General features: G+C 56.1%; 1 protein-coding gene across 4 annotated transcripts in view; it reads left to right on the forward strand.

The window, feature by feature from the left end:
- Positions 1–212: 212 nt before the first annotated feature.
- The window catches only part of LOC131573847 (serine/threonine-protein phosphatase 6 regulatory subunit 2-like), a 71010-nt gene continuing 51607 nt past the window's right edge, over positions 213–19615 (forward strand). For 3 of the 4 annotated variants that reach the window (XM_058828155.1, XM_058828157.1, XM_058828159.1), the window contains exon 1: positions 213–351. The gene's annotated coding sequence lies outside the window, so the exon portion shown is untranslated. Of the gene's footprint in view, positions 352–602; positions 625–19615 lie in introns of those variants that run through there. The other variant, XM_058828156.1, reaches the window with a different exon arrangement.

The following is a 19615-nucleotide window of genomic DNA, read 5'->3' on the forward strand; positions in this document are numbered from 1 at the left end:
GTCCCCATTCCTGTCCCCATCCCTGTCCCCATCCCAATCCCTGTCCCATCCCTGTCCCCATCCCTGTCCCCATCCCCATCCCTGTCCCCATCCCATCCCCATCCCTGTCCCGGTGTCCCTCGGCCCCGCCCCCGTCTGACCCCGCCCCTCCGGCCCCGCCCTGGCCCCGCCCCTCCCCCTCGGTCCCGCCCCTCTCCCCCCGCCCTGAGGGAGCCGCGGCGCCGCCGCCATTTTGGAGCCGCCGCCGCCGCCGCTCCGCCGCCGCTGCCCGCGCAGCCCCGGCCGGCCCAGCCCGCGGGCCCGGCCCGCAGCCCGGCCCGGCAGCGCCCGAGGGCAGCCCGGCACCCGCAGGTGAGACCCGGCTGTCACCGCCGCCCTCGCGGGGCCGGGGTCGGGGTTGGGCCCGGCGCGCCGCGGGCTGGGCCCCGCCGCCCCCCCGGCTCCGCTCCGGCCTCCCGGAGCCGTCCCCCGCGTTCCGGTGCTTCGACACCGTTTGGGGGGTTAAAAACCTCCCCCGCCGAGCCGCTGTCCGGGGCTGGGCCGTGCTCCCGACGCCTCGTTCCGTGCGGATCTGGGTTAAATCCGACTGCTCTGCGCGTGACAGTTTCCTCTTGCCGTGTTTTGGTGCGTGCGGGGCGGGCTGGCGGGGCTGGGGGCCGCGGCTGCGGCCTCCGGCTGCTCCTGGAGCGTACCTGGGCGGCCGGGAGTGGCCGGAGCTGTCGGGAGTGGTGGCGGTGGCAAGGTCAGGGGTCAGGTCACCCTTCCTGGGGCTCAGATCCCTCTCTTAGGGCTCAGCGCGCAGTCCCGAGGCTCTGGTCACCTTTTGGGGGTCCCCTGCGCGGGGGTCACATCACCCCCCTGCGGTCTGGTCCCTTTGCCGATGCTCAGGTTCCCCTCTCGAGGTTCTTATCCGCCTCCGGGGCGTCAGGTCTCTCCCGGGGGTCAGATCACCCTTCTGAGGGTCCCCCTTTCTGGGTGTCTGGTTCCCCTCCTGTGGGTCAGGTCCCTCTCGGCTGTCTGGGCCCCTTCCGGAGGGTCAGGTCGTCTTTTCGGGGGTCTGGTTGCCTTCCCGAGAGTCTGGCTCGACCTCCGGCTTCTGGTCCTGTGTCCGGGGGTCAGGTCCCTGCCAGGGGTGACAGGAGGGGGATCAGTGGTCAGGGTCTGGTCCTGGTCCCTCACAGGGATCACAGAAGGGGGATCAGTGGTCAGGGTCTGGTCCTGGTCCTGTTTTTGGGGGTCACAGGAGGGGGATCACTGGTCAGGGCCTGGTCCTGTTTTTGGGGGTCACAGGATGGGGAATCAATGGTCAGGGTCAGGTCCCTCCTGGGGGTCACAGGATGGGGATCAGTGGTCAGGGTCAGGTCCTGTTTCTGGGGGTCACAGGACGGGGATCAGTGGTCAGGGTCTGGTCCTGGTCCTGTTTTTGGGGGTCACAGGAGGGGGATCAGTGGTCAGGGTCAGGTCCTGGTCCCTCCTGGGGGTCACAGGAGGGGGATCAGTGGTCAGGGTCAGGTCCTGTTTTGGGGGGTCACAGGAGGGGGATCAGTGGTCAGGGTCAGGTCCTGGTCCTGTTTTTGGGGGTCACAGGAGGGGGATCAGTGGTCAGGGTCAGGTCCTGTTTTTGGGGGTCACAGGAGGGGGATCAGTGTCAGGGTCTGGTCCTGTTTTTGGGGGTCACAGGAGGGGGATCAGTGGTCAGGGCCTGGTCCTGTTTTTGGGGGTCACAGGAGGGGGATCAGTGGTCAGGGTCAGGTCCTGGTCCTGTTTTTGGGGGTCACAGGAGGGGGATCAGTGGTCAGAGTCAGGTCCTGGCCCTGTTTTTGGGGGTCACAGGAGGGGGATCAGTGGTCAGGGTCAGGTCCTGTTTCCGGGGCTCAGGTCCCTCCTGGGGGTCACAGGAGGGGGCTCAGCCTCCCACGGGTGTCACCCTCTTGGGGACCTGCCCACCTCAGGGTGCAGAATTTGGCCATAAATGTCACCCTGCTGGTTTTATTAAGGACCAGAAACCGGGGTAGGAGTGGAGGCCCCGCTGGAATCACCACAAGATTGATCTGACAGGAAAGTGGCTCCTGGCAGAGGCTGGGAGGGCCCTGCTGAATTTGAGGGCCTTGTTTTGCACCAGCAAAAAAAAAAAAAAAAAACCAAACTAGGAAGTGAAAAAGAGAAACTGAGAGAACTCAGAGGGGCCTGAGAGATTTTTCCTCGCTTGATCCCTCACTTGGAAATTAATGTTTTAAAAACTTGAAAGTTGTTTTCATCATTTATTTTGTGTCTGAGAAAAGAGAAAGTGGTGATTCCAGCCCTGCCCAGCCCCACAGGTTTGAACCAAGCTCTTAGGAGTAGATTTGGTTTATAAAGCTCTGCTTAAAGCCTGATGAGAGAAGAAACATTTATGTTTTCTCTTATTACTCTGACACTTAAAAGCGAACATGCTGCCAAAATACTTCAGTGGTAAAAAAAACCCTCGGTGGATGGTAGTATAGGGATTTCCATGGCAACCAATGGTGATCTCATGGGAAGCAAAGTTAAATTTTGGGCTGTCAGTGGGAGCACATCACGGCCCGGGCTGGCCTGGGTGACATTTGCTCGGCAGAAGGTGATGAGGGCTGGGTTGGAACAAACCAGTGTGAAACCAAGGCTTGTTCTCTGTGTGTACACTGATATTCCTGGTGATTTTTGTACTTGCTTTGGATTAACGTTGAAATGCGGGGATGTGGGATGACGTCCTGGCTGGCCGTGGGGACAGATTGGTGGTGCAGCAGCAGGTGCCTGTCGGGCAGGTGGTGCAGGAAAGGTTCCTGCAGAACCTCACACTGGGGGAAGGTTTGTTGTGGGATGCAGGAGCTTTGGAGCATCTCCTGCTCAGCCTGGTGTTCCAGGAGCTCTGCGTGTGCTGTGGGAGGGACAGGGTGGATTTCTGACTTCACAAATTGGAAACTGTCAAAAATAATAACGACGAGGCAGCGCTGTGTGAGAGCTGCTGCTCGGGGGTTTGTTACCAGGAGAAAAGCGCTCTGTGGGCTTACAGGGTTTTTGGGAAGTTCCAGGCCGCTGTTGGCAGAGCTTCTCTGGGAAACAGGGGGCTGGGGGGCCCAGCTGTGTTCCAGAGTGGGATCCCCCCGGTCCTGATCACAGTTTCTGGGTTGGATTGGGAGGCAGCTGGAGGGAATCCCATCGCTGCTGTCCCCCACAGTGAGATCCTGAGCGAGAAGGGGGCGTTGGTTCGTTAATGCTTCCTCTCCTCTTTGCTAGGGAGATATCCCAGTGTTTTCCCGTGGTGCTTTTCCATGCTCTGTGCAGGGAATGCTTCATTTGAGGTCTCTCCTGAGTTTTCTGGTGGCAAAGGGGACCCAAAACTTTCCTTCCCTGGGCCCTGCAGTGGTATAGAGGAATTCCAGCATCACAGAACCATGGAATCTCCAGGGTGGGAAGGGACCCTCGGGGATCATGGGTCCATCTCCTGGCCCTGCCCGGCCATCCCTGGCAGCGGTGTCCGAACGCTCCTGGAGCGTTCCCATTCCCTGGGGAGCACCCTCTGGGGAAGAACCTTTCCTGCTCTCCATCCTCTCCCTCCCCTGGCACAGCTCCATGGTTCCCTGGCTCCTGTCCCTGCTGCCCAGAGTCTGGGGAGGGCTGGGAGCAGAGGGATGAGCTTTCCTGCTCTCCTTGCTGACAGCCAGGTGTGCAGGCACAGCTGGAGCAGCTGTGGCTTCTGTGCTGGGGATTGTGACTCTGTGGATGTCATCCAGCAGGATGCTTTAACAGGGGCTGCAGTGCCTGAAGGGCAGGAGCTGCAGCTCAGCCATAAAAATGGGCAAACTGGAATGCCAGGAAATAGGAGAGCCTTGTTGGGGTAAATCTTGGGTTTGGAACAAGAGTAGAACAAGAATAACTGGGAAATTTGGGTGCAAATAGTGCAGGAGAAACGGGTGAGGTCGGTGAACTGAGAGCAAAGGAGGAGCTGGGTGTTTCAATGAGAGGATCAAGGAATATCCCAAGTTGGAAGGGACCTACAGGGATTATCCAGTCCAGCTCCTGGCTCTGCCTGGGACCCCCCAAATCCCACCCTTTGCATCCCTGTGAGTTGTCCAAACGCTCCTGGAGCTCTGGCAGCCTCGGGGCCGGGACCATTCCCTGGGGAGCCTGTGCCAGCTTGACAGAACTTCAGAGAACTTTACAGGGAGGAGGGTTTGTGGGAGGTCTTGTTTTGCTGGATGCAGAATTCCTGAAGAACTAATTGAGGAGTTAATAGAGTGAGTTAATGAGTGACGGCAGCGCTCGGGCTGGGCTGTCAGACACAGAGGCTCGGCCGGGAGCTGCAGTCCCTCACTCCTGGGAGCTGGGAACTGGGAACACAGCCCTCCTCCCAGTTACACCGATGGGCTGCAGTGCTTTCACCGCCTTTTCACGGCAAATCCGCAGATGTCGGGGCTTTATGGAAGGCTCAGGGAAGGAATGTGGCCTCTGTGTGACCAGGAGTAGCAACAAAGGCTCTTAAGTGTCTCCTTTGATTCAATATTATTGGAAGCAGGAGTGTGTTGTCTTTCCTGGCTGCTGCTGTGTTTCTCTACTTGAGCTTTTCTTTTTCCCTCTCTGCTCCCTGTTCCTCCCACCATCCTCCCCTCACTCCTGATGGATTTCCCTGCTCCTTGTTTTGATCCTCCCCAGCCGCCAGCACTGCAATAACCAATATTGACATTATTATCGCTGCCTGGACTATTTTTACCTGCACCTTAACTCTTGTTTTGGAGGGAAACTTGGGCAGATGAATATCAGTTACCTCAGGAAATGAAGCTTTCGCAGCCAAGCTTGAAAATCTCAGACGAAAAAGGCTCGGATTTAGGTGGAATTTGAGTGCCACACATATTGCTGTTGGATGAGGTGTGGAAGTGGGAAGTTCCATCTTTGTGTTCCTTAGTGCCTGTTAGTCCCAGATGGAGCAGAGGCACCTCAAGAGTGACGGTGAAAAATGTCTGCAGGGCCTGAAGCCTGACCAAAATTGTCATTTTTGTCAGGGGCGCCTTTAAACCCAACCCCACGTGGCACCGAGCCGTGACCGGGGGCTGTCACCACAGCGAGGGTGAGGTGATGTCAGGAGGAAGTGCAGCTCCTTCCTCAGCCTGAGCTGGCAGCTGTGCAGCTGCTGGGCTGGGATTGCTCCTCGCTGTCCCTCTCAGTGTCTGTCCTGTGTCCATCTGTTACCTGGGAGCGCTCTGGGGGAGGCTGTTCCCGGTGTCACAGCACCCACACACCCCATTCCTTCCCCTGGAGTCAGCCTGGGCTGCCCGAGGACACCGGGCTCATCTGGGCAGGAGGGGAAGCTGGAAGGCGTGAGAAAAAAACCTTCTGGTGAAATGGCAAAGGGCAGGCAGAGCTCAGAGCTCTTCCCAGCCTGGGGCAGAGTGAAAAACTTCTCTGGCACAGCTTTCCACAGAATCTCCTGAGCTGGAAGGGACCACAGGGATGGTGGATCCAGCTCCTGGCCCTGCACACACCCCCAGCAATCCCAGCCTGGGCATCCCTGGGAGCTCCTGGAGCCCCCACAGCCTCGGGGCTGTGCCCATTCCTGGGGAGCCTGGGCAGTGCCAGCACCCTCTGGGGCAGAACCTTTCCTGCTGTCCAACCCAACCCTCCCTGGCACAGCTCCATGGTTCCCTGGCTCCTGTCCCTGCTCACAGAGACCAGAGTTACCCCTCAGGATGAAACTGCAGCCCCTGGGGAGGCCTGAGCTCAGTCTCCTCCAGCTGAACATTCCAAGTGTCCTCAGCCACTCCCAATGTGGCCCCTCCAGACCCTTCCCATCCCCATGTCCCTCCTTTGGATGCTCCCCAATGGCTTCAGTTGTTTTTTCTCTTGAGGTGCCCAATCCCAGGACTGGAGGTGAGCAGGACAATCCCTTCCCTCGATGCTGTCCCTGATGCCCCCTGGGACAGGGATGTCCCTCCTGGCTCCAGGGCACAGCTGACTCAGATCCCCCTTGCCATCCACCAGGACTGGGTCCCTTCCCAGAGCTGCTCTCCAGCCTCTCCATCCCAGCCTGGGGGGCATCCAGGGCTGCCCCAGGGTGCAGATCCAGCACCTGCCTGTGTTAAACCTCTGGCACTTGGTCATTCCCAGCCCTTGGGTTTGTCTGGGTCTCTGCAGGGCCTCTCTGCCTTTGGGGAGTCAGCAGCTCCTCCCAGTTCTGAACCATCTGCAGACAGACCTGGTGTCCCCTCGGGCCACATCCAGGTCATCCATGGAGGTGCTGAAGGGAACTGGGCCTGAGTTGGAACCCTGTGGAACTTTGACTTTGCAGGGAAGCTTCCCAAACATCTGGATTGCTCAGTCCAGGGTTTGTGTGGGGCTGGCAGTGCCCCTGCTGCACTTCAGAGTGCCTGTGCTGGGAACCTGGGCTTGCAGTGGGATTTCAGTGCTGCAGTTTGCTGCTGCTCCCAGCTCCATGGCCTGGAGTGACACTGGTGACTCTGGAGTCACTTTGATTCTGATTCCCCTGGGCAGCTTTCGGAGCAGCGGCAGCAGAGCCTGGCTCTGGGAGAGGCACAAGCCTGCAGGAGTTGGGGATGGTCTGGCTGCTGCAGCCACAGGAAGGAAGAAGGAAACAGAACACAAGAAGCTGCTTTAGTTTCATTTTTGCCTTTGATTCCTTGTGAGAACTGAGTTCTGTCACACCTCAGAGAAGGCACTGGTGGCTCTGCTGTGACATTTGGGGTTCTCTTGTGGCAGTTTCTTCCTTCCGTTCCTCACAGCCTTGCACAGCCTGCAGCTGATTCCAGCTCCTTGCTTGGCTGTGCAGCGGGGTGGGATGAGAAGCTTGTGTTTCCTTAGCTGTTTATTTGTGTTTTCTTCCCTCGGCAGATCCCCCGGGACGCCGTTTAATTGAATTCTTTTATGTTAAGATGGATTTCTTTTCTTTGAGAAGGATAATTGAGCCTGTGAGCTCACAGGTTGAAAACTGTCCCCGTGTCCCCGAGGCAGAGGACAAAGGGCACGGTTGGAGCGTGCCAGGAGCGGGCACAGGGCCAGGCTGGCCCGTGCTGGCCCCGCGGCCGTGTGGGATGGCAGCGCTGGCACCGGGACATGGGGATGTGGGACCTGGGAAGGAGCAGAGTGACAGAGCTGGGGCTGTCCTGGGAATTTAACCCTGGTGGGGCTGGGTGGCCCTGGCACCGGGACATGGGGACGTGGGACCTGGGAAGGAGCAGAGTGACAGGGCTGGGGCTGTCCTGGGAATTTAACCCAGGCAGGGTTGGGTGGCCCTGGCACTGGGACATGGGGATGTGGGACCTGGGAAGGAGCAGAGTGACAGGGCTGGGGCTGTCCTGGGCATTTAACCCAGGCAGGGTTGGGTGGCCCTGGCACTGGGACATGGGGACATGGGACCCGGGAAGGAGCAGAGTGACAGGGCAATGTCCTGGGCATTTAACCCAGGTGGGGCTGGGGTGGCCCTGGCACTGGGGCATGGGGACATGGGACCTGGGAAGGAGCAGAGTGACAGAGCTGAGGCTGTCCTGGGCATTTAACCCAGGCAGGGTTGGGTGGCCCTGGCAGCCTGGTGATGTTCTGGTGTGGTGGTGCTGGGCTCACAGGGAGCAGGGTCAGACACCTCCCTGCTCTGGGAACTTGTGCTGCTTCCTCAGAGCCTGCAGCTCCCCACAGCAGCAGCACCTGGAGCTGCTGGAGTGAACCCAGAGAGGCCATGGAGGTGCTGGAGCCCCTCTGCTCTGCAGCCAGCCTGGGAGAGCTGGGAATGTTCCCCTGGAGAGGAGAAGGATCCAGGGAGAGCTGAGAGCCCCTGCAGGGCCTGAAGGGGCTCCAGGAGAGCTGCAGAGGGACTGGGACAGGGCTGCAGGGCCAGGAGCCAGGGAATGGCTGCCAGTGCCAGAGGCCAGGGCTGGATGTTGGGATGTTGGGAATTGGGAATTGCTGGCTGGGCTGGAATTGCCAGAGCAGCTGTGGCTGCCCCTGGATCCCTGGCAGTGGCCAAGGGCAGGCTGGAGCCTGGGGCTGGGAGCAGCCTGGGCCAGTGGGAGGTGTGGGGAGCACTGGGGGGGCTCGGGGGTCCCTTCCATCCCAAACCATCCCAGGACTCTGCTTCTGTTTGACTGAACATGAGTCCCACTGCTGGAAGTTCTGCCAGGCTGGAATGGGATGGGGTTGCAGTGATGTTGACAACAGCCATGATTCCATGTTAAGTCACGCTCAGCTGAGGGAATGGAATATCCAGGTTATCCTGGGAACCCTCAGCCCCTGAGCCAGGTTACCCCATTCCTGCTGAGCAGGTGCTCAGTCTGCACCATTTAGCAAATTGGAAAACACCAAAGGATGTTTTTCCAGCTTAGCTGTGCAGCTTGTTTCCTTTTCATTTTTCAGTTGGAAGATTGTTTTTCTTTGTGCTCAGTTGTTATTTACTGCTTCTGCATTCTCCTAGTCCTTGTTCTCTGCCATGGTTGGAACAAGATGGTTTTTAAAGTCCCTTTCCACCCAAACCATTCCATGTTTCCCATATTTATTATATCATTCTTTAATGTTGCACTGTCCATGGTATATCTGAAATTTTCTTCCATGACTAAGTATTTCCCCTCCCCCAATACTGTGTTTCCTACTCTGCCTTGGCTTTCCAGGGGCTGGAACCTCTCCCAAAGTTCACACCTCTGTGATATAAATCCCTTCTTCGGAGGCAATGGTTCAGGTTCCTTTTTTAGTCAGTGGAGGAGCCAGGTGCTCATTCCCTGTCTGGGCAGGGATCTGAAATAGCTGAGTTGTGCTGGAGAAGCTCTCGTTCCTCTCCTGCCCAGGGAATGTGGGTGATGGACTGGGATCAGTCATCCTCACTATAAATATCTGTCCCTTGGGTGAGACCCAGCCTGGGCAGGGGACACCCACAGGGCTGGGACAGGGACAGGGAGCTCCTCACCTGGGGCTGGCTCCTGGAGCTGCTCCTCAGGAGAGACTGGACTGGGCGCTCCCCAAGGGCTTTTCCAGCCTAAATGTGAGGTGCTGATGTTCTGCCACGTCCAAACCCTGAGCTCTGCCTGGGGAACCTTCTCCCTGTTCCACAGCAGCTGGATGAGTTTGCTGCTGGAAGCAGGAAGGGATTCAGAACCATGGAGATCTCTCTGAGGCCAAAACGCTGAACCAAATTGAAGTTGTTGTTGTGCATGTGCCCAGCAGAGCTGTTTCCAGTTCTGTGAGGAGTGTGGGGCACAGCTCTGCTGCTCCTGCCATCAGCAGGACATGGAGCTGCTGGAGCAGGTCCAGGGGAGCCCAGCATGGTCATACAGAGACTGGAGCACCTCCAGAGACAGCCTGGGACACTTGGGAGTGTTCAGCCTTGGGGAGGGAAGGTCGTGTGGAGACCTCAGGGCACCTTCCAGGATCTGAAGGCATCCAAGAGAGCCAGAGAGGGACCCTGAATCAGCACTGGAGTGCCAGGACACAGAGAATGGCTTCTCACTGCCAGAGAGCAGGGATGGATTGGTTTAGATTGGATATTGGGAACAAATTCCTCGCTGAGAGGGTGGCCAGGGTGGCACAGGGTGCCCAGAGCAGCTGGGGCTGCCCCTGGATCCCGAGAATGGCCAAGGAAAGCTTGGAGCAGCCTGGGATGGTGGGATTGGAATGGGATGGGATTGAAGGTCCCTGGATCCCATCTCAAGTCATTCTGGGATTTGGGAGGCTCTGAATCCATCCCGAGGGATTTTTCTGGAAGTTGGGGCTGGGAAAGGGAAGTGAGACCCTTCCTGCAGTGCTGAGATTCCCAGGGAAACCCCTGGATCCCAAAATTCCTTCCTGGAGCGGAGCCGGGGCAGGGCTGGAGAGAGGGAATGGAGGGAATTCCCTGGGAAAGGGGAGATGGGGGTGGGATGTTGGGAATTGGGAATTGGGAATTGCTGGCTGGGCTGGAATTGCCAGAGCAGCTGGGGCTGCCCCTGGATCCCTGGCAGTGGCCAAGGGCAGGCTGGAGCCTGGGGCTGGGAGCAGCCTGGGCCAGTGGGAGGTGTGGGGGGCACTTGGGGGGCTTGGGGGGCTCCTTAAGGCAGGGGACAGCATTTCCCCACCTCCTTCAGTGCCTGGCAAGGGGAGGGCCCAAAGCTCAGAAGTTTATCAACATTTTACTGTTTTTCCTTTCTGCTTAGAGAAAGTTCATTTAACTGTGTCTGGTCCCAGACTGCTGAATGTGACAGGGCTCTGAGATCTCCAGGATGAAGCAGCAGAGGTGTTTCCAAAAGCTCTAAGGGGCTTTAGGGTGCCACATGTTGGTGTAGGGGTCTGGGATGTGGTGCCAGTGGTGCCTGCACACCCCATTTCATGGGTGTTGCACCCTAACTTCCTCTTGCAAAAGGGGCAATTTCAGGCCTTCTGTTTTTCCTTCCCTTGTGTCACCTTCCTTGTGACACATGAAATAACGGGTACAGGGCAGGGATGTTAATGTGGGGAGTGCTTCCAGTGTGTCCATGGTCTCCCTGCTCCTGCTTTTCCCTCTGTTTCCAACAGCAGCTCCGCTGAGGAATGTTTTGTCTTGCAGGAAAAAACTGCTTCAGCTTCATTTTTCACAGGTGAATTTTGGGCAGCAGCTGGAATTTCTTTATGGGAAGGGGGACCAGGCTTGGCAGGGGCTGCTCAGGGAGGTTTGCAGTGCCCATCCCTGCAGGTGTCCAGGGAATTCCTGGAGGTGGCACTCAGGGGACAAGGTGGGCATCGGGCACAGCTGGCACTGGATGGGCTGGGAGGGCTTTTCCAGCCCCAGGAATCCTGGGATTCTTAGAGCTTCTCTGTGTTGTTTTCTCAAATACTTGGAAGCAAATGCTGGAATGAAGCAGTGCAGTTCCCAAGAACAAAACTGTTGTTTTTAGTTTTAGAGGAGAAGAGCAAGGAGAAGTATTGAGTGTATTCCTGGGGTTTGGATCCGTGCTGGAGTTTTCCAAGGAGCAGTGAAATGAGACGGGATCACCTCGTGGGCACAGGAGACTTTGGCCATGTGGGGAAAATCCTGTTGTGTAATCCCAGTTTGTTTGGAGCTGTGGACTGTGCCCTGGTCAGGAATGTGTTATTTTGGGAAAAGCAGGTGGGATCACTACCAGCCAACCAGCAGGGCCAGTGCTGGGCAGGCAGGAGGATCTCCAGGGCCCTGCTGGGTTTAGGTTTTAATGTTTATGGGGAAATTCCTGCTGTTCCTGGGGAATGGCCCATCCAGATTCCTAAGGGGAATCATGGAATATCAGGATGGTTTGGGGCCTTAAAGCCTCTCTCATTCCAACCCCTGCCAAGGCAGGGACACATTTCACTATCCCAGGGGACTGCAAGCCACACCCAAATCATTCCCTGCTTCCATGATCAAGAGAATTGTTGATGATCCTTCGTGCAAGGTGCATGTTCAGTTATTTTCCCAATATTGATCCAATCTCTAGGATTCTTTATTAAGCTTGGAAAAATAAATGTCAGTCTTTTCAGTCTTTTGAAATGCTCACCCTACTCATTCCATGGGTTTTATGAGTGGTTTTGGTTGTGATTGAGGGAATTCAGTCACAGTGTGAGTGACTCCTTGGATTAGTGCTCCATCCTTGCCACTTCCCTGCCCTCCCTCCCTGCTCAGACATTCCTGCAGCAATGTTGGGAGCCGGTTTGGGGGAATGATCCAGCTGATTATTTTTTTTCCTGCTAATTCTGCATGGCAAAGGAAACCCATTTTTTCCCAGCAGTGCAGGTTTAATACCCAGCGAGTCGTGGCCTCGGATCAGGAGTGTGTCCTGCTGGTTTGGGATTCCCAGAGCAGCTTGAACTTTGATGTTTCTTTATCCAGGTAAAACCCATGGAACTCCTAAGGGTGGGTCTGAGAGTTCCCAGGGATTGTTTTCCTTTCAGGATGTTTCATGGTGGATGAAGGCTGGCTCATAAATAGAGGTTAAGTGGTGTCATGCAGGGAGAACAGGCTGCTGGTGCCTTGTCCTGGCAAAGATGTTTTACCCAATTCCAAGGAACTGGGTAAAGGGGGGGGGAATTTCCCCATGGAAAGGGAAGGTTTGCAGTGCCCATCCCTGGAGGTGTCCAAGGAGTTCCTGGAGGTGGCACTCAGGGCTCTGGGGACAGGGTGGGCATCGGGCACAGCTGGCACTGGATGCTCTTTTCCAACCTCAGCCATTCTGAGCTCCTTCTGAAGCGTCTTTATTTCTCTGAACTGCAAAACTTAAACTTTACATGGACTATGTCTGTAATGGCCTGAAATGAAGGGGCATTGAGGAAATTAAACTGCTTTTATTTAATGTCCTGTTTGAGGGCTCTGCTTTGCTGGGGCCTCAGGTCTGGGTCTGTTGGGTGGAGGAGCATTGGAATATTCTGGCAGGAGCTGCAGCATGTGAGGGGCTGGGCTGTTGAGGTGCAGGAACAGCCACAAACTCACCTTGGGAGCTTTGAACCGGGATGAAGGAGCAGAAAAGGGCACAGCAGTTGTTTTACTGGCTCACTTGGGGCCCTGTGCTGATCAAATACGAGTCTGTGGAACGGGCAGCCCTTGATCTCCCCGTGGGGTGCAGCAGGAAATCTCAGCTTGCAAATGCTGGCCCTCGGTCTGAGTACAAAGAGGTGTCTTTTGTAACATTGCCTTAGTCTGTGTGGGCAGCAAAGATGAAAATATCCAAGGTCCATGGAAGGACTTGAACAAAATGGGATTTCTGTGTTTGTGCACCCCAGTTAAAACAACAGCCTGCTCTGAGATCCCAGTCTGGTCATTTACAGGGATTTCTGTGGGGTTCAGCTGTGCTGACCCAGGAGAAAATGTCACTTGTTGCTTGGAGCAGACAGAGTAACCAGCTCTGAGCCTCATCAAAGCGATCCAGGAGCCTGGAGTCCTGCGAGGGATGGAAATCAGCTCTTCAAGCACCCCAGCACTTTGTTTTGCTGCTTTAATATTCAAATGCAGTTGCAAATCTCCCACTCAAAGGTTACTGTTTAATGGGAAGCCCTGAGTCCCCCCGGGGTTCCTTGGGGCCGTCAGCACAGAGGAGCAGCTGGAAATAACCAATCCTGCTCAATTCCTGCTGAAATACACATCACAAACTGGGAGATTCCTCTGCCCTCAGAGCTGACGTGGGCCCAGCAGCCCGTAGAGGTGAATTTTAGGGATGTACTGAGCTCCATGTGCACTGACTGAGCTGTTAAAAAAGGCCTTTTTGGTGCTGTTTTGTTCCCAGGGCGCTTGGGAGCCTTTTCTGCAGCTTTTTCCTGCAGCTTTTGAAGCGCTGCGGTTTCCCCGTGTCTGGGTGTGGAGCAGTTAATTAAAAAAGTAACATTTAAATCAAGAAGCTGTGCAAATTCTGTCCTTAGCATGGGGTAGGGCAGCAATTAGGAGGCTGCTTAACGAGATAGTGGGTGAGGATAAGGTTGATGATCAAAACAGAGAATTCCTGATACCATCTCTTTCTTTGGGAGCTTCAGAGGCCGGGAAGAATTAGAAGGAGCTCTTCATTTGTCCAACACCGAGGCCTTCAAGGGTTTATTGCCAGGGGCAGTTTTTTGTTAAAGAAAAAGCCCAACACAGCCCCTTTCCATGCAGAGCAGCATTCCAGTGTGCCTGTGGTTTCCTGCTGCTGGCCACAGAACGTGGGGTGCCCCTGAGCTGGGTGGGATGTGGGGCTGTGCAGAGGGATGGGGACCTGGGATGAGGCCACAGGGTGAGGGACGGCCAGGCCGAGGGGCAGGAGCTGCCCTGGAGCGCTCCAGGCTGGGCACAGGGGCTGGAAACTGGGAAAGGCCCTGGGGGGACACGAGCCCAGAGGGGCCAGGGGGGCAGGAGGCCGATGGAGCTGGGCTGGGGCAGCCCCAGGGTGGGCACAGCCCGGGGCAGGGACTGTCCCCTGTGCTGGCCCTGCTGAGGGACCCCCTGGAATCCTGGGGACAGCTCCGGGCCCCTCCTGCCAGGAGAGCCCTGGAGGGGCTGGAGGTGTCCAGGGATGGAGCTGGGAAGGGTCTAGAGCCCCAGGAAGAGCTCTGGGAGCTGGGAAGGTTCTGGAGCCCCAGGAAGAGCTCTGGGAGCTGGGAAGGTTCTGGAGCCCCAGGAAGAGCTCTGGGAGCTGGGAAGGTTCTGGAGCCCCAGGAAGAGCTCTGGGAGCTGGGAAGGGTCTGGAGCCCCAGGAAGAGCTCTGGGAGCTGGGAAGGGGCTCAGCCTGGAGCAAAGGGGGATCAGGGGGACCTTGTGGCTCTGCACAAGTCCCTGGCAGGAGGGGACAGCCGGGGGGTCGGGCTGTGCTGGCAGGAACAGGGACAGGAGGAGAGGGAACGGCCTCAGGATGGGCCAGGACAGGCTCAGGATGGGCCAGGACAGGCTCAGGATGGGCCAGGACAGGCTCAGGATGGGCCAGGACAGGCTCAGGATGGGCCAGGACAGGCTCAGGATGGGCCAGGACAGGCTCAGGATGGGCCAGGACAGGCTCAGGGTGGGCCAGGACAGGCTCAGGGTGGATCAGGACAGGCTCAGGATGGGCCAGGACAGGCTCAGGGTGGATCAGGACAGGCTCAGGGTGGATCAGGACAGGCTCAGGGTGGGCCAGGACAGGCTCAGGGTGGGCCAGGACAGGCTCAGGATGGGCCAGGACAGGCTCAGGATGGGCCAGGACAGGCTCAGGGTGGGCAGCAGCAGGAATTTCCCCATGGAAAGGGGGTCAGGCCCTGGAAGTGCCCAGGGAGGTTTGCAGTGCCCATCCCTGGAGGTGTCCAGGGAATTCCTGGAGGTGGCACTCAGGGGACAAGGTGGGCATCGGGCACAGCTGGCACTGGATGGGCTGGGAGGGCTTTTCCAACCAAATGGTGCCAGGATTTTGTAATGTAAATGCAGAGATCTCTTTGTCACATGTTAAAGAATAATGAAGAAATTCATCTTCAAAGCTCAAAGGGGAAAACAAAAGGACATTCTTGGCAAACTGGTGAAATATTTTGGTTGACAATAAATTTTATCTGTGAATTTTGAATGTATCCAAGTGGTTTTCAATAAGCAACTTTGGCCAGGGGATGTCTCAGGGAACTGAAACACCTCTTTGGGGATGTGTGGCAGTGATGAACCCCCAGTGAGGTGGGGTCACTGCCTCGAGACCTCTGGTGTGTCCTGCTTTGCCTTTAGGCAGGGATTCCAAAAAGAATCCAGCAAATGGGGGAGGCAGGGAGCATGGGAATGGTGCTGAATGGGAATGGAGTGATGTAAAATCCTGATGTCAGAGGAGCTGAGGTGTCCCAGAGCTGCTCCTGGGTGGAGAACCTTGCACAGGTCCTGTTCCTTGGTGTTCCTCATGGCTGCCATGGGATGGGCTCCTGGCACGGTGTGATTTGAGAGCAGAGGGGCTGGGTTCATGGAATCATGGAGTCATGGAATCATGGAATCATGGAGTCATGGAATCCCAGACTGCTGTGGGTGGGAAAGGACCCCTGAGCCCCCCCAGTGCCCCCCAGCCATGGCAGGGACTCCTCTCCCTGTCCCAGGCTGCTCCCAGCCCCATCCAACCTGGCCTTGAGCTCTGGCATTTCTGTAGGAAACATTTCTTTTCCTCCTTTGGAGTTTCTCACCATCCTTTGTGCCTCCACCATTCCTCTGAAGAGAAATCCACAAAGGTCTTGGATTCAGTCTTTGCTGTGTTAAAGATAAATATGGGAATTATTCCATTTTGAAGCAGAGTGTGTTTCACAGGAGTCTGAGGTGGGAGCCGAAGGAGGTTGAGAGAGCTCTGAAATAACTGAGTAGCTCATGATTCTCTTCCCCTGGCAGACTGAACCTCAGAATCCCAGAAATGCTGAGGTTGGAAAAGCCCTCCCAGCCCATCCAGTGCCTTCTGTGCCCGATGCCCACCTTGTCCCCTGAGTGCCACCTCCAGGAATTCCCTGGACACCTCCAGGGATGGGCACTGCAAACCTCCCTGGGCACTTCCAGGGCCTGACCCCCTTTCCATGGGGAAATTCCTGCTGAATTCCTGCAGGATGGTGACTTTGTGTGTCCCTTGTCCAGCACTCACAGGAGGAGTCCGAGATGTGCCTGCAGCCCCCATCAGGGCTGACCTGAGACCTTCACAGGGGATGAATTCTGGATGTTGTTTGCTTCTCTCTCAAGGAAAGTTGGGTCCTTTTTAGGGAAGTGAAATTGTGCAGTTGAGAAATGTTGATAACCCAAATGATCCAATTTCTTGGGAAGAGCTTGAGGATAAAAATACTGGCGAGTGTAAATTGTTGTGAGGTGGCAGTGGGGTGTTATGTATGAGCTGGCACCGCTCCTCGCCTGCTTTCCTGGGAGTGCTTGACAGGTCTGGGGATGGATCAGGGCTGGCTTCCAGCTGGGCTTGGCTGTGAGCAGGGCTGGGAATGACCCTGTCCCTGCCCTGGGAGTCACCAGCAGCAGTGGGACACCTGGGCACCCTCCCTGTTGCTGCAGGTGATGCACTGCAGCCTCTGGCTTCTTCTTCCCTGGCAGCACTGGGCTGGATAACCACCATAAAAACAACAACAACAGCACCAGCAGCTCCTGTGGGCTGTTCACTGCCATCAGTCCTGGGCTGCCTGACCTGCTGTGCTTTGAGTGTCTGACTGAAACCACAGCAGACACATCCATCCTGTGCTGTACCTGGAATCACAGAGCCATGGAATCTCCTGAGCTGGAAGGGACCACAGGGATGGTGGATCCAGCTCCTGGCCCTGCACACACCCCCAGCAATCCCAGCCTGGGCATCCCTGGGAGCTCCTGGAGCCCCCACAGCCTCAGGGCAGTGCCAGCACCCTCTGGGGGAGAACCTTTCCTGCTCTCCAACCCTCCCTGGCACAGCTCCATGGAGATTTGAAAATATTTGGAGCAGGCTCTGGCACCACAAGGTGCTGGTTCTTTGCTGGATCAGCTCCTGTGGAAGATTCCCAGAGCTTGGCCAAGAGTTTAAAATAGTAACTGGTCTTGGTGGCTTCTCCAGTTACCAGGATCATTCCAGGGATCTCATGATTTGCATATCGTTTTCCAAATGTCCACATGCACAGGAAAAGAAATTTGCTGTTGCTCTGACCCTGAGTTGATGAAGGAAGAGTTGAAATGATGTTTGCCAGGGGGAGTGGATTTAGGGATGAGCCAGGGCTGGGAACAGGCAGAGAGGAGTGGGCTGGCTGCTCCTCCCTGGGGATGGAACAGGAACTCCAGAAACTGCCAGAGGCCAGGGCTGGATGTTGGGATGTTGGGAATTGGGAATTGCTGGCTGGGCTGGAATTGCCAGAGCAGCTGTGGCTGCCCCTGGATCCCTGGCAGTGGCCAAGGGCAGGCTGGAGCCTGGGGCTGGTGTCCCTGCCATGGGGACTCCCTTGTCCCCAGTCCCTCTGCAGCTCTCCTGGAGCTCCTTTAGGCCTGGAAAGGGCTCTGAGCTCTCCCTGGATCCTTCCCTTCTCCAGGTGAACATTCCCAGCTCTCCCAGGCTGGCTCCAGCCCTGGAGCAGCTCCATGGTCTCTGGACTGTGTCCAGCAGTTAATCTCAGCCGTTGTTTATTTACTGTTAGAACCAGTGGCTCTGGGAATATTTCAATTCCCGTGTTATGGTTGAGGTTCACAAGAGTTGGTGGAAGGATCTTTATGTGTGTATTTATTTATTTACTGGAAAGGAGGAAGCAGCAGAGACCAGAGCCCATCCCAGTGACCTCAGGGCTGTGTGGAGTCAGGAATGGGCTGCAGGAGTTTGTGGGTTTGGGTTAATCAGGAATATCTGGAGTGACCATCTTGGTCAGTTGATGTTTGTGGTCACTCAGCTGTTCTGGCTGAGCGTTGGAGCGGTGCCTGGATGGTTTTACCCTTCCACCCTTTAATCCCTGAGTTCCTGGCAGAGACAAGGAGGGTTGGGGAAGAGCTGAAGGTTCATAAAACCCCAGTTTCAGGTGTTGCAGGTGTTGATGGTATAAAAGCCCTGAAATGGGAGAACCTCCAAACTGTTCTCCCCGGTCTTTGCATCACTCACTGCTGCTGGAGAGAAGAAGGTGGAAAATCCAACTGTTTTAGGCTGGGATTGTTCTCTTTTCCTTTGGCTGTATTTAGCCATGGCAGGGGCTGCCCAGGGAGGTTTGCAGTGCCCATCCCTGGAGGTGTCCAGGGAATTCCTGGAGGTGGCACTCAGGGCTCTGGGCTGGGGACAAGGTGGGAATCAGGCACAGCTTGGGCTGGGAGGGCTTTTCCAGGGATTTTGTTGGGACTGCTCTTAAAGCAGGTGGGAAGAGGCTGAATAAGTCCCAAAATTTATGTGAGTGGACATTGATCAGGGAACAGTTTGTGGTTGTTCCGTTCTCCTCCCGGCCGTGCAGGTACCCTGGGAAATGCTGCTTTCCTTTAATTCCAACAGCTCAAACTCTTCCTTTATTAGTGAAGTCTTGAGGCAAGTTCTAACTTATATAAAAGGTTGAATTTAGCTCATCTTAGTTGATATTTCTGATCAACCATGATAAAGTAACTGAGGCAGTGGGAAGACTTTAAATTTTGTTAAAAATAGCTGGGTTTTGTACATGCCTGTCCTTTTCCAAATGCTCCCATCCCACTGCTGCCTCCTGGGATGTGCCACGGGATGTATGGGAAAGGCAGGAATTCTGTTCCTCTTGGGAGGCTCATGTTTAAATGGACCTTTTGATGGTTTTTATTGAGGAATTCCCGATTCTCCTCATCATCTTCCAGTGCCTTTTGCAGCTGAAGAACCCTTTCCTTGTATCTGGGTATGGACTCACCTGGGGGCTGGGGCATTGCAGGCTCTGTGGATCCCCTCTCCTGATTCCCTGGAGCAGCAGGCACAGGAGGAGCCCCTGGCAGGGAGGCTCAGGTGAACTCAGCTCCTTCCCTGCAGGGAAAGGGCTCTGAGCAGGGCATGGCCCATTGCAGCCTCTGTGGATCCCCTCTCCTGATTCCCTGGAGCAGCAGGAGCAGAGCAGGAGGAGCCCCTGGCAGGGGGGCTCAGGTGAACTCAGCTTCTTCCCTGGAGGGAAGGGGCTCTGAGCAGGGCATGGCCCATTGCAGCCTCCGTGGATCCCCTCTCCTGATTCCCTGGAGCAGCAGGCACAGGAGGAGCCCCTGGCAGGGGGGCTCAGGTGAACTCAGCTTCTTCCCTGCAGGGAAGGGGCTCTGAGCAGCGCCCCGAGGCTGCCGAAGCTCCGGGGGCATTGGGACAGCGCTGCCAGGAGCTGGGAGCTGGGGTCTGTGCAGGTGATCCCTGTGGAGCTCCAGCTATATTCCATATATTCCATGATATTCCATATATTCCATATATTCCATGATATTCCATATATTCCATGATATTCCATGATATCCCATGGCTCTGTGAGTCCAGGGATGATTGTCAGACACGTGCTGGGTGTTTCATTCCCGGCTCCCCTAAGCAGAGGGGCACAGGGGAGGTTCCAGGCTCTGCTGGACTCAGGGATCCTGGTGCAGGCTCTGGGATGGGCTCTGAGCCCCGTGTCCAGCACACAGCACCTGGAACATCCCCAGGAGCTGTGGATCTGCTCCTGCTGGGCTCTGCACATCCTCCAGCACGGCTGGAGCCCGAGGAGACTCAGGAGAGGAGCTGGGGTGTATTGAACAGTTGGTCATGACATGCTAAATGTAAATGTAATAAATGTAAATGCTTTTCCAAAG

This window comes from Poecile atricapillus, chromosome Z (genome assembly GCF_030490865.1).
Source record: "Poecile atricapillus isolate bPoeAtr1 chromosome Z, bPoeAtr1.hap1, whole genome shotgun sequence".
NCBI classification, from domain to species: Eukaryota; Metazoa; Chordata; class Aves; order Passeriformes; family Paridae; genus Poecile; species Poecile atricapillus.